This window comes from Vicia villosa, linkage group LG2 (assembly GCF_029867415.1).
Source record: "Vicia villosa cultivar HV-30 ecotype Madison, WI linkage group LG2, Vvil1.0, whole genome shotgun sequence".
NCBI lineage: Eukaryota > Viridiplantae > Streptophyta > Magnoliopsida > Fabales > Fabaceae > Vicia > Vicia villosa.
In genome coordinates, this window is record NC_081181.1 from 122,039,659 (window position 1) to 122,057,907 (window position 18,249).

Consider the following 18,249-nt stretch of genomic DNA (forward strand, 5'->3'; position numbering starts at 1 on the left):
CCAGAAGACCCTAGAACATCAGAATACCATGTAGTTGCTGATATGAGAAGATGGTGTAATATACTATGATACCACTCCAAGTAACCATCCTCGCACTATGAAGGATACTGTACTGGAACTGCGCTAGCTCTAATCTTACGGGTAGAGATGATGATATGGCTCTAAAACCATCTGTCAATCCCACCAGTTGGAGCCTTAGGAACTGGACGAGGGATGCCCTGGACAAAACCAAATTTTCACATACACCTCTCAAGAAAGTGTCTAGCCACGTGGTTCTCCCACCTTTTATGCCCTGAATACAATGCAACGTCGTTAAATGGATAATGGGAGCGGTGAGCCGTGTATGGTGTCCAAACGACATCATCTACTGTCAGAGTATCAAGCCTCCTCCTGTACTCCACAACATCACCATGAACCAACTTCATGTCATTCCATCTCCTCGCTAGTGGAGCACTCGCTAGGAGACGCTGTTGTCTCTTATCATAAATTTGGGGGAAATGCTCGTATATCCAAAATTGAATAAATTAAAACTGATTAATATGACATCCAACAAATAACTAATAGACTCATTAAACAAAGTAAAAATCAACAAAGAAATGTTAATATACTTGTAATAGGCTCAAATAATCAGCTAGTTGTCTGATCCCAGGTCGAAAAGCCACTCCGAGTGTCGTGTAGAGCATAGTTAACACCCTCACTCCCCAAGCCCAATTTGGAGTGCCTAGGCTACTAAACAACCAAAGGTAGCGAACATCTATAAACATCTGACTTGTCCGCAAAAAGAGTATATGCCATTAGATGTAGCATGTACGCCCTAGCGGCAACCTTATACCTCTAGGCCTGGACGTGGTCCTTGTACATATCCCTCATCTAAACCATCTGAAGATGCAAGCCTCTATTAAAGGCAAACTCTACAAGCACCACACCCTCATCAACATCCATATCCTCTACAACTTGTGTTAGCGCCGTCACCTGGTTAATATGAGGACCAGTGAAGAATGTACCAGCGATGGGAAGATGGAACAATAAGGAGACATCATCCAATGTGATGTCATCTCCCCAAATGGAAGATGAAAGGATGATATCTCAGGGTGCTACCGCTCAATAAAAGCTGACAAGAGGGAGGCGTTGAGCATGGTCACTAAGCACTCGGCAAACTCCAGCAAGCTAAACTTAGTAACAATACATCTGACCTGCTCAGGCATAGGCCCCTATGGGAATTTCTTCAACTAAAGTTAAAAAAAAGTATCAACATATATATGGGAATTTCAGATAGTCATTCGATCCATAATGAATAATTTGCAATAAAAAATATAACATGTATACCTCACACTGCCATACTCCAAATGCGACATGGTCAACATACCCTATGAGCCCGAACCTGTCAATAAGTCCTCCTGTAGAGGTTCCATCAGTGTGAACTGATGGCTCTGTAGACGTATGATTCGTGACGTCTGTATCAGTAGGAAAAACCTCATCAGCCTCCACAAGAACCTGCTCAGTCGCTGCAAGAGCCTCCTCAAAAACCACCTCCACAGTGGGTACCTCATCCTCCACAGCGGGTACCTCAACAGCTGGCTCTTCCACAATGGGTACCTCAACAGTCGACTCATCCACAACTACCTGCTCAGCCACATGCACATGTACCTCCACAACAACCCCAATAGTAGCAACTCTAGCAGTTCAGCGTCGGGGTGCACAGAACTATGTAGCCTTTGCTTGCTCAACCATCCATTTCCAATCAAAATTGGTCGGAGGATGTCGTTCAGCCCGTAGCAGGGAAGCCTCTGCGTCATCCCTCCGGGCCTTAGCTTCCGCTCTATTAGTCAGCCTACCCACAATGGGATTGTCTTTATCCTTGGTCCTCACTGAAACAATGAAAAAAATCAAAAAAGAAACCAGTTAAAGAATGAACTACCAGAAATTCTGAAATTTCTGGGATTTTTCGAAACAACTTGTACTGTAAAAAATTCTGAAATTTTTAAAAAAAATTATACTACCAGAAATTCTAAAATACCCGGTATTTTTTTAAAATTTTGTACTACTGGAAATTTCAAAATTCTGGTACAAAATGCTTCAAAAAGCACCAAAATTTTTGAAGTTTCCGGTAAAAAATCTAAGAACTACCGTTTCAAGAGAACAAGTCCAAATTCAATAAATCCATTCAAAACTGACTTGGACGATGCATATTTATTTGTGTTGTTATCTTCCTCAAATAACATTCTCATTGACCAAGACCATCGTCACGGTCAAAGAATTGTTATTTCCTAAGTAACTGCTCAGTTATTTAAAGAGGTTATTCCTTCACTTCTCTCATTTTGTGTTGTTTTCTAAATAAACTTATGGCTTTTGTCCGGGTATGGGTAAGTACAGTTGGGTATAGGTATGTAACTACTCTCTTCAAAAGCTACTAAAAATAGTTGCATAGAGAATTTCTTCTCATTCATATGAAGGTTGTCAGGACATCATGTTCGACATCTATTCACAGCAGTCCAAACACCTGAAGGTGGAGAAAAACACAAGAAAAGGGGGATTGAATTGTGTTCTTTATCAATTAAAATTCCCTTTCTTTAGAAATGTCTTTTCTTTCTTTCGTTTTTATCATCTATTGGATTATGCTTTTGATGTTGCAGAAGCATGAAGATGTAGAACTACATAACCAATTAGATATTCATTTTAACTTCTGTGTGTCATCAGAACTTCTGACTTGCTCAGTACAGTTCTGAGGAGCTTTTGCTTGATTGTTCTAAGTTAAAATGAATAGTGCAGAAAGTAAAAAACACATTCATTTTTATCCAGATTCACCTTCTGAATAAGGTTACCTCCAGTCCACCCTCCTCAATTGATTTTCCTCTCAACAGAGGTCTTAATCCACTATAACCAAATCATGATTACAACTGCACGATCCTCCGTCGTGACTAACAAACCTGCACAGCCAACTGTTGTGACTAACCATCTGGATAGTAACTCGTTCAGTGATCTCCACGAGATATAACGTTCATTGACTTAGGAACCCTGCACAGACTACCTGCTGTGACTAACCCTGCACAAGCTACCCGCGAGTGACTAACCTTGCACAAGCCAACTGCTCGTGACTAACCCTGCACAGCAAACCACTGTGACTAACCTTAGATGATGAACCGTTCAGGGATCCCACCAGGATATAACGTTCACCAGTCTACTAGAGATTACAAAAGTGCTTCTTATTCAAGCAGATTTTCTCCTATCTTAAGCACATATGTTTACGACACTCTGACTGGAAGTCACTTCTGGTGCCTAAACAATCTATCAGAAGTTCCTAAGATATTACACACTACGAGAAACAACTCTATGTGTTTTTACATTTTATTACAAGTTATAAGAGAACTTGTAGTCTTCTTCTTTTATCTTCTGATTGAGATCTTCTCCTTCTTCTCGTAAGAAGATTAAGAGACTCAACTCTTATGTTGGATGCTTCTTGCTTGATCTCTTTTATCTTCTGAAAGCTGATTAAGGAACACAACCCTTATTGAGAATGCTTCTTCAGAATGATGATCATCTTCTTCTCCTATAAGCAGATAAAGAGCAACAGCTCTTATTTGAGTTGCTTCTTGTGCTTCTACTTCCTTAAGCAGATTCATAACAGCAGTTCTGTTTTATATGCTTCTTCATATTGGTCTTCAGTTACTCCTTCTTCAATTCTGATCATAAAGCTTGTTACAGCTTGATGGCATGTCGATGAACATCAGTATACATGAATCACTATCGAGCAACAACTCAGTGCATTCAGTTACTTCTGTTATTCAACATGAACAATGTAGGCATTGATCAAGTATGAGTATAGTTCATAATCTCCAATGGAGCATGCTGCTTAACAGCATAATCGACTTCTTCTTTTTCAGATGTCTTCTTCACTTAGGCTGATGATTAGTGTATAATAACACTATGGATTAGTTCATCACATATTGAGTATGTGTTGCCTCTATGTATCTTCTGATGCATAACTTCATATTTCTTCATTTATATTGTCAAGCGCAGCTTCTCTCTGCAAAATTCCTCTCAAGATTTATCTTTTGCTACACTATGTAGTTGCTCCATGGATACATACTTTGGATTTACATTTTGATGTACTTTGGGTGTTCGAATGGGCACTTGATGGCACACACCTCACACACTATCAAGTTTGAAGTTTGATTCAATTTATATCTTGATGAGTGGTTACCGTTGGAATCTAGCTGTTGAGACTTGTTTGAAGATTTGCTTTTAATGCTCTGTCTCGTATGATCCTTTAATTGCAAGTGTTGTTCTCTGGAAGACCCTTTTCTTCAACAAGATGATTACAGTTGGCGGTGTGTTTCTTTGGTTTAGCTTGTCTTCCCAACGCGCTGCATGTGGGTTGCTTCTTCAATCAACCTTGGGAGTTATTCCACTTAATTGTTGTAACCATTTTTCTAATGATTATGTTTGTAACGGTTCTCCCTTAGATTCTGAGACTTTGTTTTTCTCCTTTCAATATTGTTTTTATGTGATAGCTTCTATTCTTGTACTTTGTAGACAAAGAATAAATGTCATGCGATCGTCTCTTTATTTTATCAAAGCTAGTTGTCTTTGAAGCTTCTGAATCTTCTGACTATTGAGTTATGAGTATCTTCCATAGATGTTGTAGTAGACGATGATGTTGCTTGTGATGACTTGATCTTTTGTCTTCAATTGGTTGAATTTCTGCGTTGCAACATCAGAACTTCTGATCTTTTATTCTTGTTGTACCGAGACTTCATGTATCAGATAATTCTTTGTAATTTCTTGAGGCTTGTCTGATGTACTTTTCTGATTCTGTGCTTGTTGTATGTAAGCATTGATATTGCTTGTTCTTCTGAGTGGTCTTGTCTCTGATTGTTGCTTCTCTTGCTTCTGATCTGCAATCTTTGGCTTGTTTGACATGTTCTTAATCAGAACATCTGATGAATGATGTTTAGCTTCGTCAATCTTTTGGATGTAGTTGTTGTACTCTTTTTATGATGAATCATGTATAAGATTTATCATATAATATCTGCACACTAGATGAACCCATTAGTAATAAAATTGTTGCTCACAAAATATATGCTTGTTATCGTCAAAACTAGATTCTGAATATAGATTCTCAATCTTGTTCTAACAATCTCCCCCTTTTTGATGATGACAAAAACCATGTATTTTGATGGAACAATTTTATGAGAGGATAATAATTAAGCAAGTAAACTTCATCTCATTTTTCATGTTCAATCAAGCAACTGATTTATTCATCAAAAACTAAACTCTTTCTTTCTCCCCCTTTTTTTTATCATAAAAAAATTTAAGAAGGTTGGATCAGACTTAAAAATAATTTCTCCCCTGAGATGTATAGTCTTCCCATGAGTTAGGTAACCCTATGATCTAACTTCTGATTTATGGCTCCCCCTGAATTAAGTATTCCTCTTTGTTTCTGATTCAGACACTCCTGAGTTCTAACAATCTCCCCCTGAGATGAATAATTTCTAGTTTGTTTTTATTAGAAAAAATTGGTAGATGTTAAACTGTGTATGCATGTATTTTCTGGGAATTCGAACAAATACTTCTGGGACACAAGTTTGGAATATATTTTAGAATTTCAGTTTTATCAGAACATGTTATAATTCCAGAACATCTATTTTCAAGTTTTCACTTTTGTATGTTTGTTTATCAGAATTCAACCATTTTGGTCAAGCACATGACTATGGGATTGTGCTCTTGGCAGAAGTATAGCTTGGTAGAAACATGACTTTGGGGCTTTGTAACTTGCTCCATACGTGTCCAAAATTAATGAGACTAGGCTCAATAGATGGGGGACATGGTTGTCCCAATTCTTGTTTCAATGGATAGAGGAGATGACAAGGAAGAGAATGATACAAAGTTTGCATTCATGGCATTTCTGTAGAGCTCTAAAAATGGCTGGAGATTTGGCATGCCATGTGTTTGTTAAAATGCCAGGTCATGACCTGACTTGTGACCTGGATTATGACTTGGTTCAAATGAATTTTCAGCAACTTCACACCACTTTAACTCTTCATACAAGCTTTAAATGAAAAAGTGTCAAACTACAAAGTTGTTCTCCTCTATGAGAGGAACAACTTTGATGTTGGAATTTTCTTCAAAAACTTCCATTTGCCACATGTAATCCAGTGCTGAAGTGGACTGCTTAACAAGATTTAAAGCATCAAAATTTTTCTAAGTGTTGAAATTTCCCTTTTTTGCTATTTTGGCAACTTTTTGTCGAACTCCCGATTTTATCCATTCTTTGACTTCCCTTGATTAATTTTCCACCAAAAGTCAATATTTGAATAATTCTTCTGATTTTGACCCAAAAGTCCACTGTTCTGATTTTTCCGACTATTGATGAAATTCCCGATTAAATCTCTTCTAGCCAAATCCAGTCAAACAAACACATCCACACAATCGGTATGAGAAGCTCTCCACACATAGAAGCCATTCCTGATTAAATGTTGACCAGAAAGTCAACTGGTTGACTTTGGTCAAAGAAACCCTGATTTAAGGAACCAGATGATTTGCAGGCCAGTATCCTTCAATCAATGCCTTGACTTGAGATTGAGAAAAACCCCAATCTAGGAGGACTTCCTTGAACATGGAACCACATGATTATACCTCAGTCTCCTTATTTTCTGGTCAAAATTCTTTGCCACAGAGCTTTTTCTTGCTAGTCTTTGATTGACCAATGATATGCATGCATGGGTATGGATTATGACCTAAGTGATGTATGTACATGAATGTAAAGCCTAAGCCAGTTAGAAGTTAAAAGGGTAGGACAAATTTGGGGTATGACAGCTGCCCCTATTTAATCGTCTTAAACCTGAATGTGAGATTGGCGCTAGCCTTTCGAACATTTAAGGTAGAAGAAGATTAAATATCAAAGTGCCACAAATTTGTCCTAAAGAGAAGATGGTAAATGATATCCTTATTTTTTGCTTTTGTTTTGATATCTGCTGGGGAAAGAGGAATGTTTTTTTTTTTGGTGGAAAAGTTTATGGTAAGCAATGGTTGGATGGTGATAGCTTGTAACGTAGCCAAGGTGCCAATACAAGGTTCTCAATGGAAATGATTGTTGTATGAAACTGTGATTTGAAAATACGGGTTTGATGGAAAGGTAGGACCTACGATCCATGACTAGAAACTAGGGTAAGGTCAACGGACCTACGACCCACAAGAATTGGAAAAGACGAGGATAAGGTCAACGGACCTACGATCCACAAGAATGAAAAAGATGAGGATAAGGTCAACGGACCTACGATCCACAAGAATTGAAAGAGATGAGGATAAGGTCAACGGACCTACGATCCACAAGAATGAAAAAGACGAGGATAAGGTCAACGGACCTACGATCCACAAGAATTGGCAAAGATGAGGATAAGGTCAACGGACCTACGATCCACAAGAATTGGAAAAGATGAGGATAAGGTCAACAGACCTACGATCCACAAGAATATAAAGAGATGAGGATAAGGTCAACGGACCTACGATCCACAAGAATGAAAAAGACGAGGATAAGGTCAACGGACCTACGATCCACAAGAATTGGCAAAGATGAGGATAAGGTCAACGAACCTACGATCCACAAGAATTGGCAAAGATGAGGATAAGGTCAACGGACCTACGATCCACAAGAATTGGAAAAGATGAGGATAAGGTCAACGGACCTACGATCCACAAGAATTGAAAGAGATGAGGATAAGGTCAACGGACCTACGATCCACAAGAATGAAAAAGACGAGGATAAGGTCAACGGACCTACGATCCACAAGAATGAAAAAGATGAGGATAAGGTTAACGGACCTACGATCATCAAGAATGAAAAAGACGAGGATCAACAATGAGGCCGGAGCACAAGAAGATTATTGACAACACTGAGGCTAGGGATTGGGAATTGGTTTTGAAATGGCTTGCCAGGACAGAAACTAGGTTTTGAAAGGGTTTGCCAGGATGCGAATTGGGCTTTGAAATGGTTTGAAGGTCGGAAGGCAAAGGATTCGCAACACGGGGGTTGGACTTGAAAAGTTTTCCCATACGGGGGAAGGGACCACGGAGACTAGTGACGACTAGACTCGATCAAAAGACATAATCACGAAGATGTTGATGCTTGCGGAGCATAAGAATTACATTAATCCCTCAGGCCAAAGGCGGGGTGTAGCTCTTCAAGAGTGGCAGTCGTTCGAATTGCCACACACCAAGTATGGTAATTCAAACGATTGAAAAATGAGATGGGTTGAATGCCCACCCTCATTCGCACTCTAATTTGCACGCAGCACACGGGAAATAACCACAACAAGACTAGTGACGACTAGACTTGACAAGAAGATGGAAGTAACCACTGGGAATTACGGAGATATTGATGCTTGCGAAGCATAAGAATTACATGAATCCCTCAGGCCAAAGGCGGGGTGTAACTCTTCAAGAGCGGCAATCGTTCGAATTGCCACACACCAAGTATGGTTATTCAAACGATTGAAAAATGAGATGGGTTGAATGCCCACCCTCATTCACGCTCTATTCTGCACGCAGCACGCGGGAAATAACCTCGGAGACAACGATTCTGACGAAGAAAGACATTGCATCCGATCCACATTGGGGAGGGAAGATGAGACTTCTTCCGGGGATTAGGGATACCAGGTATCAGCACAGTGGCATAAGGAGATTTGTAATGTAGTAGCAGATATCAATCGAAGTTTGTAAGGACAATATTTTATGTGGGGAAGTATCATTGTCTCGATTGGGTGCTGATTTATATTATCTGGCTTATGCTTTGTATGCATGTTTGAATTTTTCTATGGCGTAATGATCCGCTTTGACGGATATGCTACGCTTTTGAGGATGCAATGTTATATGCAGTGAACGCTATATGCAGAGTGCCAAATAAAGGCATTGATGAGGTAGCAGAGCGGGATCATTGGGGTCCGTTGCTTATTCTCTTGAGACGCCATTGTGAGTGGGCGTTGGAAACCTCAGTACCAAAGATTATTGGCAACAGTGTTGAAGATTAGAACATAGCTCCGTTGGGGAGGAGGTGACTTCGCCCGACTTTCCTTACATCCTATTGTCGCGGGGAAAAATCGTTTGTTTTTTGTGATGAGACACCTGATGCCTTCTTTGGGCTCGAGTGCTCAAAAAAATGATTTTTCTTTTGTACGGACCAAACTTTTTATTGTTTCCAAAAGAGGAAAAGGAAAAAAGTTGCAATAACCTAAAAGTGGGGGAGAGATCTTGGGTAAGAGGGTCGGTTATACGAAGGGAAGGTATTAGCACCCAACGTATCTATAGTACTCTATAGGTTTCTTTGCTTTGTTTTTCATTCCATGTTATTGAGAGGTTCTGTTGTGAAATAGGTGGGACCTAAGGTGTTTGTTTGATTATGCTCGCAAAGATCATCGCTATCCTCTGCATACATATCCCGTAGAGGGAATCAGAGCATCTGTAGCTCGGGGTCTACGGGTGCTAAGGTTTGAATGGTTTTTTTTGTTTTATTTTGCTCGCCAAGGATCGACCTTGTGCCTACGTATTCTCAAAGGGATGTTGAGAAAGTCAGAGCAATCGTAGTTCCCACTTATGCTAGTGGAAGCAAAGGATAAGAGACAAATGTCATCTAAATGTTCGATGTATCTAATCTATATCATCACATACATCTGCTTGTTTTTTGTTTGAAAATCTTTTCATTATAAGCCCGGGGCCATGCCACTTAGGGTGCTTAGAATGATAAAGATGTTTTTTGTTGTTTAACCAGCCTTGTGGCAAAAACTTTCAATGAAGTCAGCCTTGTGACAAAAAGTTTTGATTAATCAGCCAGCCTCGTGGCAAAAGTTTCAATGAAGTCAGCCTTGTGACAAAAACTTTGATTAATCAGCCAGTATGGTGGCAAAATGGTTTGATTGATTAGCCAGCCTTGTGGCAAAAAAGTTTGATTGATTAGCCAGCCTTGTGGCAAAAAGTTTGATAAATTAATTGTTTGTGATGATATAGAAGAGATACTCCTATCATAGAGATGATAAATGTCTAATCTCCTAGGTTTTTTGATTTGGATATTGGGGATGCTTATAAGAAGCCCGTGGGTCCTTGTACGAAGCCCAAGAGGAGGCTATCCGAGGGTCCTTGCATTGTAAGCCCAAGAGGAGGCTATGGGAGGGACAATCCAGGGTCCTTGCATTGTAAGCCCAAGAGGAGGCTATGGGAGGGTCACTCGTTTGTACAAAGCCCAAGGGGAGGCATGGTATAGTTGGTCTGAGCTCTTAGAGCGATTTCACCGGGAAACCATACTCTATGTCCTAACCTAAACTAGTGGAGATTCTTTGCACGTAGCCCAATAGGAGGCTATGGGGAACCTAGTGTTATACTAAGTTGAACAAGCACACATATCACACATATGAACAAACATGAACAAGTATGAACAAACATGAACAGGTATGAACAATTATATATATGACAAAGTGTGTGTATATAATGGAGTTTATGAAGGAAATATACCTGTAAGCATGATCCATTTGTATACACAGGGCTCGGGACTCACACTCGGGGAGAGGTCCACTTGAATTTATTCAAAGCTATGTAAACAGGTTTTTACAAAGTGGCTGGGGACTTATACCTACATGGAGGCCCATGGTATATTTTTGGGAAGATTTAAAGAAAAACCTTCATTTTTGGTTTGTTATTCAAAGTTAAAAATCAAATTGATCGAGATATGTACAAAACAGTGTGTGTACAATGAAATACCTAATTTCATGTACTGGAATGGGTATGTACAAAAAGGGGCTTGGGACTTATACCTACGTGGAGGCCCGTGTTTTATTTACAAAACATGGTTGATTGTTTATTTACAGGACGCGAGGTTTCGCTTTTGAAAAACTGTTTGAAGGTTTGTTTTAAAAGTTTATTCTGTTTGAAGAAAAACTGTACAAAAAAGAAAAGAAATGGGACTTACACTCTCTAATATTCGAGAGGCCCCTGTTTTATTTTCATAAAACAGGGTGGGTGGTTTTGAAAAAAAGATGTGAGATTTATTGTTTTGAAAAACTGTTTGAAAAAGTATTGTTTTGAAAAAGCTTTCTGTACAAAGAAAAACTGTAAAAGGAAAAAAAGAGTGGGTCTTATACTCTCTAATATTCGAGAGGCCCCTGTTCGTTTTGAAAATCAATTGATCAATTAAAAAGATTTAATCAATAGTTCAAAAAGAAATGGTTTATCGTTTTTGAAAAGAATCGCGATCGCTCGTTTTAAAACGATTTGAATTTGAAAGAAATCAACTTAATTAAGTTTTAAACAAGTTTTAATGCTTAATTAGGATCTAAGTGATTAGGGTTTGATCACAAAAATATTTACAAGTGATTAGGTTTGAAAAAATCAAATAAAACAATATTTAAAGTATTTGAAAATACCTAAAAACATGTCATTTTAAACCTAATTAAAAACACATTAAATAAATATTTTTTTGTGATTTTTTTTGATATTGTCAAAATATGTATATTAAATAAGAAGTGTGTAAAAAATGAAGGGAAAATAAATTAATTTGAATGGTTAAATTAATTGGTGAAGTTGTGAAGAAATTGAAGAAAAATAGTGATAAAAAAAATTGGTTTTGTCTTCCAAAGGGCTTGAACCCACGACCTGGAGGTTGTTTCTCAAAACAAAAGCCAACTGAGCCACGCTTGTGGCTTGTAACATATACGCGTCCATTTAGTTATATTAACAAACAAGAATTTGAAATTTCTGAACCAAAAAAACGCGCCAAGAACACCAACCCCATTTGAATTTGAAAATCTTCAAAACTGAACCAAATTGATCAAGTGAAGGGTGTATCTTACTCGGTTTTTCATAAGGAACATGATGGTACCATTTAATTCCATTTATTTTCACTCTTGGGTGATCAATTTTCTGATGAACACGAAGAACCCTAATATGACAAATCTTTGTGAAATCGTGTATGATCATGATATGATGCAATTGATTGAGGGTTAATGATCCTCATAGGTGCAGAAACAAGATGGCAAAGCAATATTTCATTTATGATGCATGATTCATAGAGTTTGAAGTTCATGAGTACTTACCTCAAAAACGGCCAAGCTGGGATTCGAATTCTGCAATAGAGGTGTTACAGAAGTTGTTTCTTGATCTGGATAGCTTCAATGGACCATATGGAAGGTGTCTGGATGCTTGGAGTGGATTGAAAACATCTGGATCAGTTGGTGGAACCCGATCTGCAGTAGGAGCAAGTGAGAATCGAGCTTGATGATTCTGATGTTTCAGGTTGATGATGAGTGTTTGGATAGTTCATATGAAGTATATGGATGGTGTTTGAAGTGTTAGTTTGGACAGAAATGACCTGGAATTGATTTTGGCATGATAAGGCTTAGGTTATGCATATTTGGAGGTGAGATGATGATTCTGAGTTTTGGGTGTTTTTGGGGTGTGTGGATGGATCAAACACTTCACATTTGATGTTTATGGGATGTTAGAACCCTCAATTTGCTTAGAAATTGCAAGAGATGGAAATTGCAATTCTCCCTCTTTGAAACTCATGAAACTTGTAACTTAAGAAAGAAGAGAGAAAACCTATGATTATGAGGTTTTGGTGTGAATTTGAATGAAGTTTGGACCTCTATTTATAGGCCAAAGTTTCTGAATACAAAGCTCTTGCAAGTTGATCAAGAATGGTGATTTGGCACTTAAGAGATAGAATGGAATCTTACCATTTAATGCATATGGTTAAAGTTACTAAACCATGGTTAAAATTGGCTATGCTTCTTATCTCTTTCCATTCTGATCTCAAACCAGAAAATATCTATCAATTATTGCATTGGTGTGTCATCACTTGGATCATTGGCCATATAGTATAGAAACTTAGTGAAAATGGCTTGAAATTTCAAGTGAAAAGTTCACTAATGTCAAAATTCAAAACCATAGCTATGCTCCATATTTTTTCATGCTCTTGGACATTTTGGAAAGCTCATGTTACACACTTCAAAACCCTAGTTGAAAGTTTCTTCAAGACCTTTAAGGAAATGGGTGAAAAAGATCCATGAACTTTGATGAAAATGAAGTTTTAAGTGAAATTTTCAAAAAGTACCAACTTTGAAGCACCATATCTCTTAAATGGTTGATCTTATGGAAAAAATTTATATGTGTCAAAGTTGTTTATTGGATCAAAATCTACAACTTTCATGTTGGAAGTTTTTTTCAGTTTGTAGGTGAAATTTTGAGTTATTCCCTTCCAAAGTTTGGAAAAAACCATGAAAAACACTTAGAAAAATTTTCCAAGTATGAAAGTCAAACTTTTGACTTTTTGATTCTTGATTGATTTTCTTGATTTTTCTTGATCAAATGACTTCTCATATCATATATTGATGATTCAAAACTTCAAAAGTCATGGTTGACCAAAATTCCCCAAAAGTCAATGGTGATCTTGTACAGTTGACTTTTTCAGACGAATCGCGTTTCTGGAGATTTCAAATGAAACAGGCTATCCTCACCAAATGAATAGTATGAATGGACCATATTGAAGCATTAGAGGATATTGAGCCATGGTTTGAGTTGTGGCACCATGTCCTGATTAAAAAATCAGTGGTTCAGTGAATTAGGTCAAAAACCCTAATTGTCGACCTGATGAAATTGATGCCTGTAGGTCTTGGATTGAGATGTAATTTCCATTGTATATTGTCATAGGGATTATTTGAAGATGATTGAAACCTTTGATTGACTTCCTGGGGATTTTTAGGGTTTCCCAAATGTGATCCCTGATTTCAGTCCCTGATAGTTCAAAACCCTAATTCTGATGATTTGTCTGATCAATCTTTGTATAGGAGATGTTCTGAGCCAATGGATTAGGTCAAAATGATGCACTTGGGGTCTTGAGGTCATGTCCCAAGTCATTAGGTCAAATCCTGAGCAAAAGTCAAGAGTATGCTATCTTCAGTCAAAACCCTAATTCAGTCGATTCAAAGCTGTTGAGTTTGTTGAAATGAATCTCTGAGGACCAAATGTTGATTGTTGATGAAGATGATTCATTTGAAATGAAGGGAGAACAAAACCCTAATTGATTGTTACTTGTATTGATGAGTGATTTCCTGATCAAATCCTGCTGAGTCACAAGTAGCAAACACAAGCTATGCAATTTGTTAGAGATGCAAATGATGCATATGCAAATGATGTGAGGTGGTATCTTAGGTCAAAAATTGGGGTATGACACCTATACGACTTGGGGAATCATGAGTTTTGAGAAACCATTCTTCGTCTGTCATCTGGAAGAGGGACATGGACCTCTTCAGGTGCCCCATGCTTACCAGTACTGATGAATTATACGTTTGAACTTTCGCGCGGGATGATGACGACCTTTGTGACATGTCGTAAGCCGAGATGACGGCTAGAACCTGCAACCTGCATAGAAAACAACGTTTGGATGAAAATGGTGCCCCTTAGAGCACTTTTATGTTTAGGTAACATCATGTTTCATTTTGGCATAACCATTATTCCCCCATGTTTCCAATGCAATGTTTAATAACGAATTAAATCACATCTCGCATACGAAAAATGAAAAGTAACAAGGAAAGCTTTTTAACAATAGGATCATTTTATTGATTGCATGCCTATGAATAGGCTTCTGTACAAGGAAGCAACTCCTAAATGAGGTGGTTGCGAAAAAGAAAATAAAATGCAAAGAGCAAAATGGCAAAGATAAATGCTCGAATTTCCATTAAAACTGATATTGCTACAGTTCCCATATCCTTGATCCTCTCAATGCTTTGCTTCAGAAGGGTAATGGTTGGATTGATCTGTCCGTTCTGCCAAGGGCGTATGGTGGTCTTTGTGAAGGATATTCAGACTGCAGCCTCTCGCTTTTGATCCCTAACTTTTGCCTGGATCGCCCTTTCGGGTTTTCAATCCAGCGGGATACCCCTTTTTTCCTAAGTCGCCCTTTCGGATTTTCGACTTAGCGGGTTATTCTCTTTTGTTTTATCCCTAATTTTTGCCCAAACCCTTTTGGTTTGCCGGGATGCCCTTATTTTTGCCTAGGTACGTCGACCTAGCGGGTCTTTTATGCGTAGTATTTTTTGACTGAGTCTGAATTGACCGGAAGTGGAACGTCTTCCCCATCCATCTTTGTCAAGATTAAAGCACCACCAGAGAATGCCTTCTTCACAATGTATGGTCCCTCATAATTGGGAGTCCATTTGCCCCTTGGATCAGTGTGAATTGGCAAGATCTTCCTTACGACTAGGTCACCCGTGTGGAATTCTCGAGGCCAAATTTTCTTGTCATACGCTTTCTTGATCCTCTTTTGGTACAACTGGCCATGGCAAATGGCGGATAAGCGTTTCTCCTCAATTAGATTGAGATGGTCAAGCCTCGTCTGAACCCATTCTGTTTCATCAAGTTTGGCATCCATCAAGACCCTCAACGAAGGAATTTCCACTTCGACGGGAAGTACGGCCTCCATACCGTAGACAAGAGAGAAGGGAGTTGCCCAGTTGAAGTACGAACTGAAGTTCTGTAGCCATGCAAAGCAAATGGTAACATCTCATGCCAGTCTTTGTACGTTCTAACCATTTTCTGGACAATCTTCTTTATGTTCTTGTTAGCAGCTTCGACTGCGCCGTTCATCTTTGGCCGATAAGGTGATGAATTGTGATGTTCAATCTTGAACTCTTCGCACAACTCTGCCATCATCTTGTTATTAAGATTGGACCCGTTATCGGTGATGATCTTGTTTGGAACCCCATATCGGCATATGATTTCTTTCTTGATAAAGCGAGTGACGACTTGCTTGGTTACATTCTTATAAGAAGCAGCTTCAACCTATTTGGTGAAGTAGTCGATAGCAACAAGAATAAATCTGTGCCCATTTGAAGATTGGGGCTCAATTCGTCCAATCATGATCAGGACATTCGGAGGAGTTGGAGGAACATGAATTCTGTCGGCATACACTTGACATTTGTGACATTTCTTCACATACACATAACAATCACTTTCAATCGTCATCCAATAATATCCTGCTCGCAAGATCTTTTTGGCCATAGAATGTCCACTGGAATGAGTTCCAAAAGATCCTTCATGGATTTCCCGCATGATCAATTATGCTTCGTGTCTATCCACGCATCTGAGCAAAACTGAGTCATAGTTTCTTTTGTACAGGACGTCTCCTGACAAGAAGATTTTGGATGGTAACCTTCAAAGCGTTCGCTTATCACCAATCGTAGCATCCTCGGGATACTCTTGCTTTTCGACATACCTTTTGATGTCATAATACCATGGCTTTTCGTCATACACCCCTTCAGTTGCGAGACAATGAGCAGGAAATACATGTGCAGGTTATTTATAACGGAGGATCCTTATGTCTGGCACTTCTCTAGGGGAGCTAACTCTGAACATAGCTGCCAAAGTAGCCAAAGCATCTGCCAATTGATTCTCCTCTCGTGGGATGTGATCAAAAGTGATTTCCTCGAAAGCGGGCAACAACTCCAAGATATAGTCCCTATAAGAAACTAAATTGGGGTGTCGTGTTTCCCAATCGCCTCTTACTTGATGTATGACCAAGGCAGAATCCCCATAAACCTCAAGGATCTTGATCCTCATATCAATGGCTGCTTCGAGGCCCATTATGCAAGCTTCGTACTCCGCGACATTGTTTGTGCAATCAAAGCATATTCTAGCTGTGAAAGGGATGTGAGTTTGACGAGGAGAAGTCAAAACTGCCCCAATACCATGGCCCATAGCATTTGATGCACCATCGAACGTGAGAGTCCATCGCTCTCCTGGTTCGGGTCCTTCATTACCATCCAGTTTCATGATATCTTCATCAGGAAAGTCAAACTTCATTGACTGATACTCTTCTAATGGCTGATGAGCAAGATGATCTGCAAGGACACTTCCTTTGATGGCCTTCTGTGTGACATACTGGATATCATATTCTGATAAAAGCATTTGCCACCGGGCTAGTCTTCCTGTAAGGGCTGGTTTTTCAAAGATATACTTTATCGGGTCCATTTTGGAGATCAATAGAGTGGTGTGAGTCAACATATACTGCCTCAGTCGGCGAGCGGCCCATACCAAAGCACAGCAAGTTTTCTCGAGTAGTGAGTAACGGGATTCACAATCGGTAAACTTTTTGCTCAGGTAGTAAATGGCGCACTCTTTTCGACCAGACTCGTCATGCTGGCCCAGCACACACCCCATAGATCCTTCAAGCACAGTTAAGTACATAAGAAGCGGTCTTCCAGGAACCGGAGGCATGAGGATTGGTGGCTCTTGGAGATACTGTTTGATCTTTTCGAAGGCTTCTTGACAATGATCATCCCAACAGATATCTTGATTCTTGCGTAACAACTTAAAGATGGGTTCACAAGTGTCAGTGAGATGAGAAATGAACCTGGCTATATAATTCAATCTCCCAAGGAACCCTCGAACTTCTTTTTCATTCTTCGGTGCTGGCATATTCTGTATTGCCCTTACTTTATCAGGGTCGACCTCAATCCCTCGTTGGCTCACGATGAATCCAAGTAGCTTTCCAGATCGTACTCCAAAAGTGCACTTGTTTGGATTAAGCCTCAACTTGAATTTTCGCAAACGAGCAAACAATTTCTCAAGATATACCAAATGTTCCTCCTCAGTTTGGGAGTTTGCAATCATATCATCGACGTACACCTCAATCTCTTTATGGATCATGTCATGGAAGAGAGTCACCATTGCTCGTTGATATGTTGCACCCGCATTCTTAAGACCAAAAGGCATCACCTTATAACAATACGTACCCCACGGAGTGGTAAAAGTGGTCTTGGTCATATCTTCAGGAGCCATCTTTATTTGATTATAGCCAGAAAAGCCATCCATGAATGATAATACCGAATACTGAGCAGTATTGTCGACTAACACATCAATATGAGGGAGAGGAAAATCATCCTTCGGACTTGCCCTATTCAGATCTCGGTAGTCGACACACATGCGTACCTTTCCGTCCTTCTTAGGAACAGGTACGATGTTTGCAATCCAAGGAGGATATTCACATACAGATAAGAAACCAGCCTTCAACTGTTTTTCAACTTCCTCCTTGATTTTCAAAGCCATATCAGGTCGAGTTCTTCGTGGTTTATGCTTTACAGGCGGACATTCTGGTTTGAGTGGTAACCTGTGCATAACTATATCCGTGTCTAAACCAGGCATGTCTTCGTATGACCAGGCAAAGATGTCAACATACTCTCGGAGCAGCTCAATCAACCTTCTTTTTAC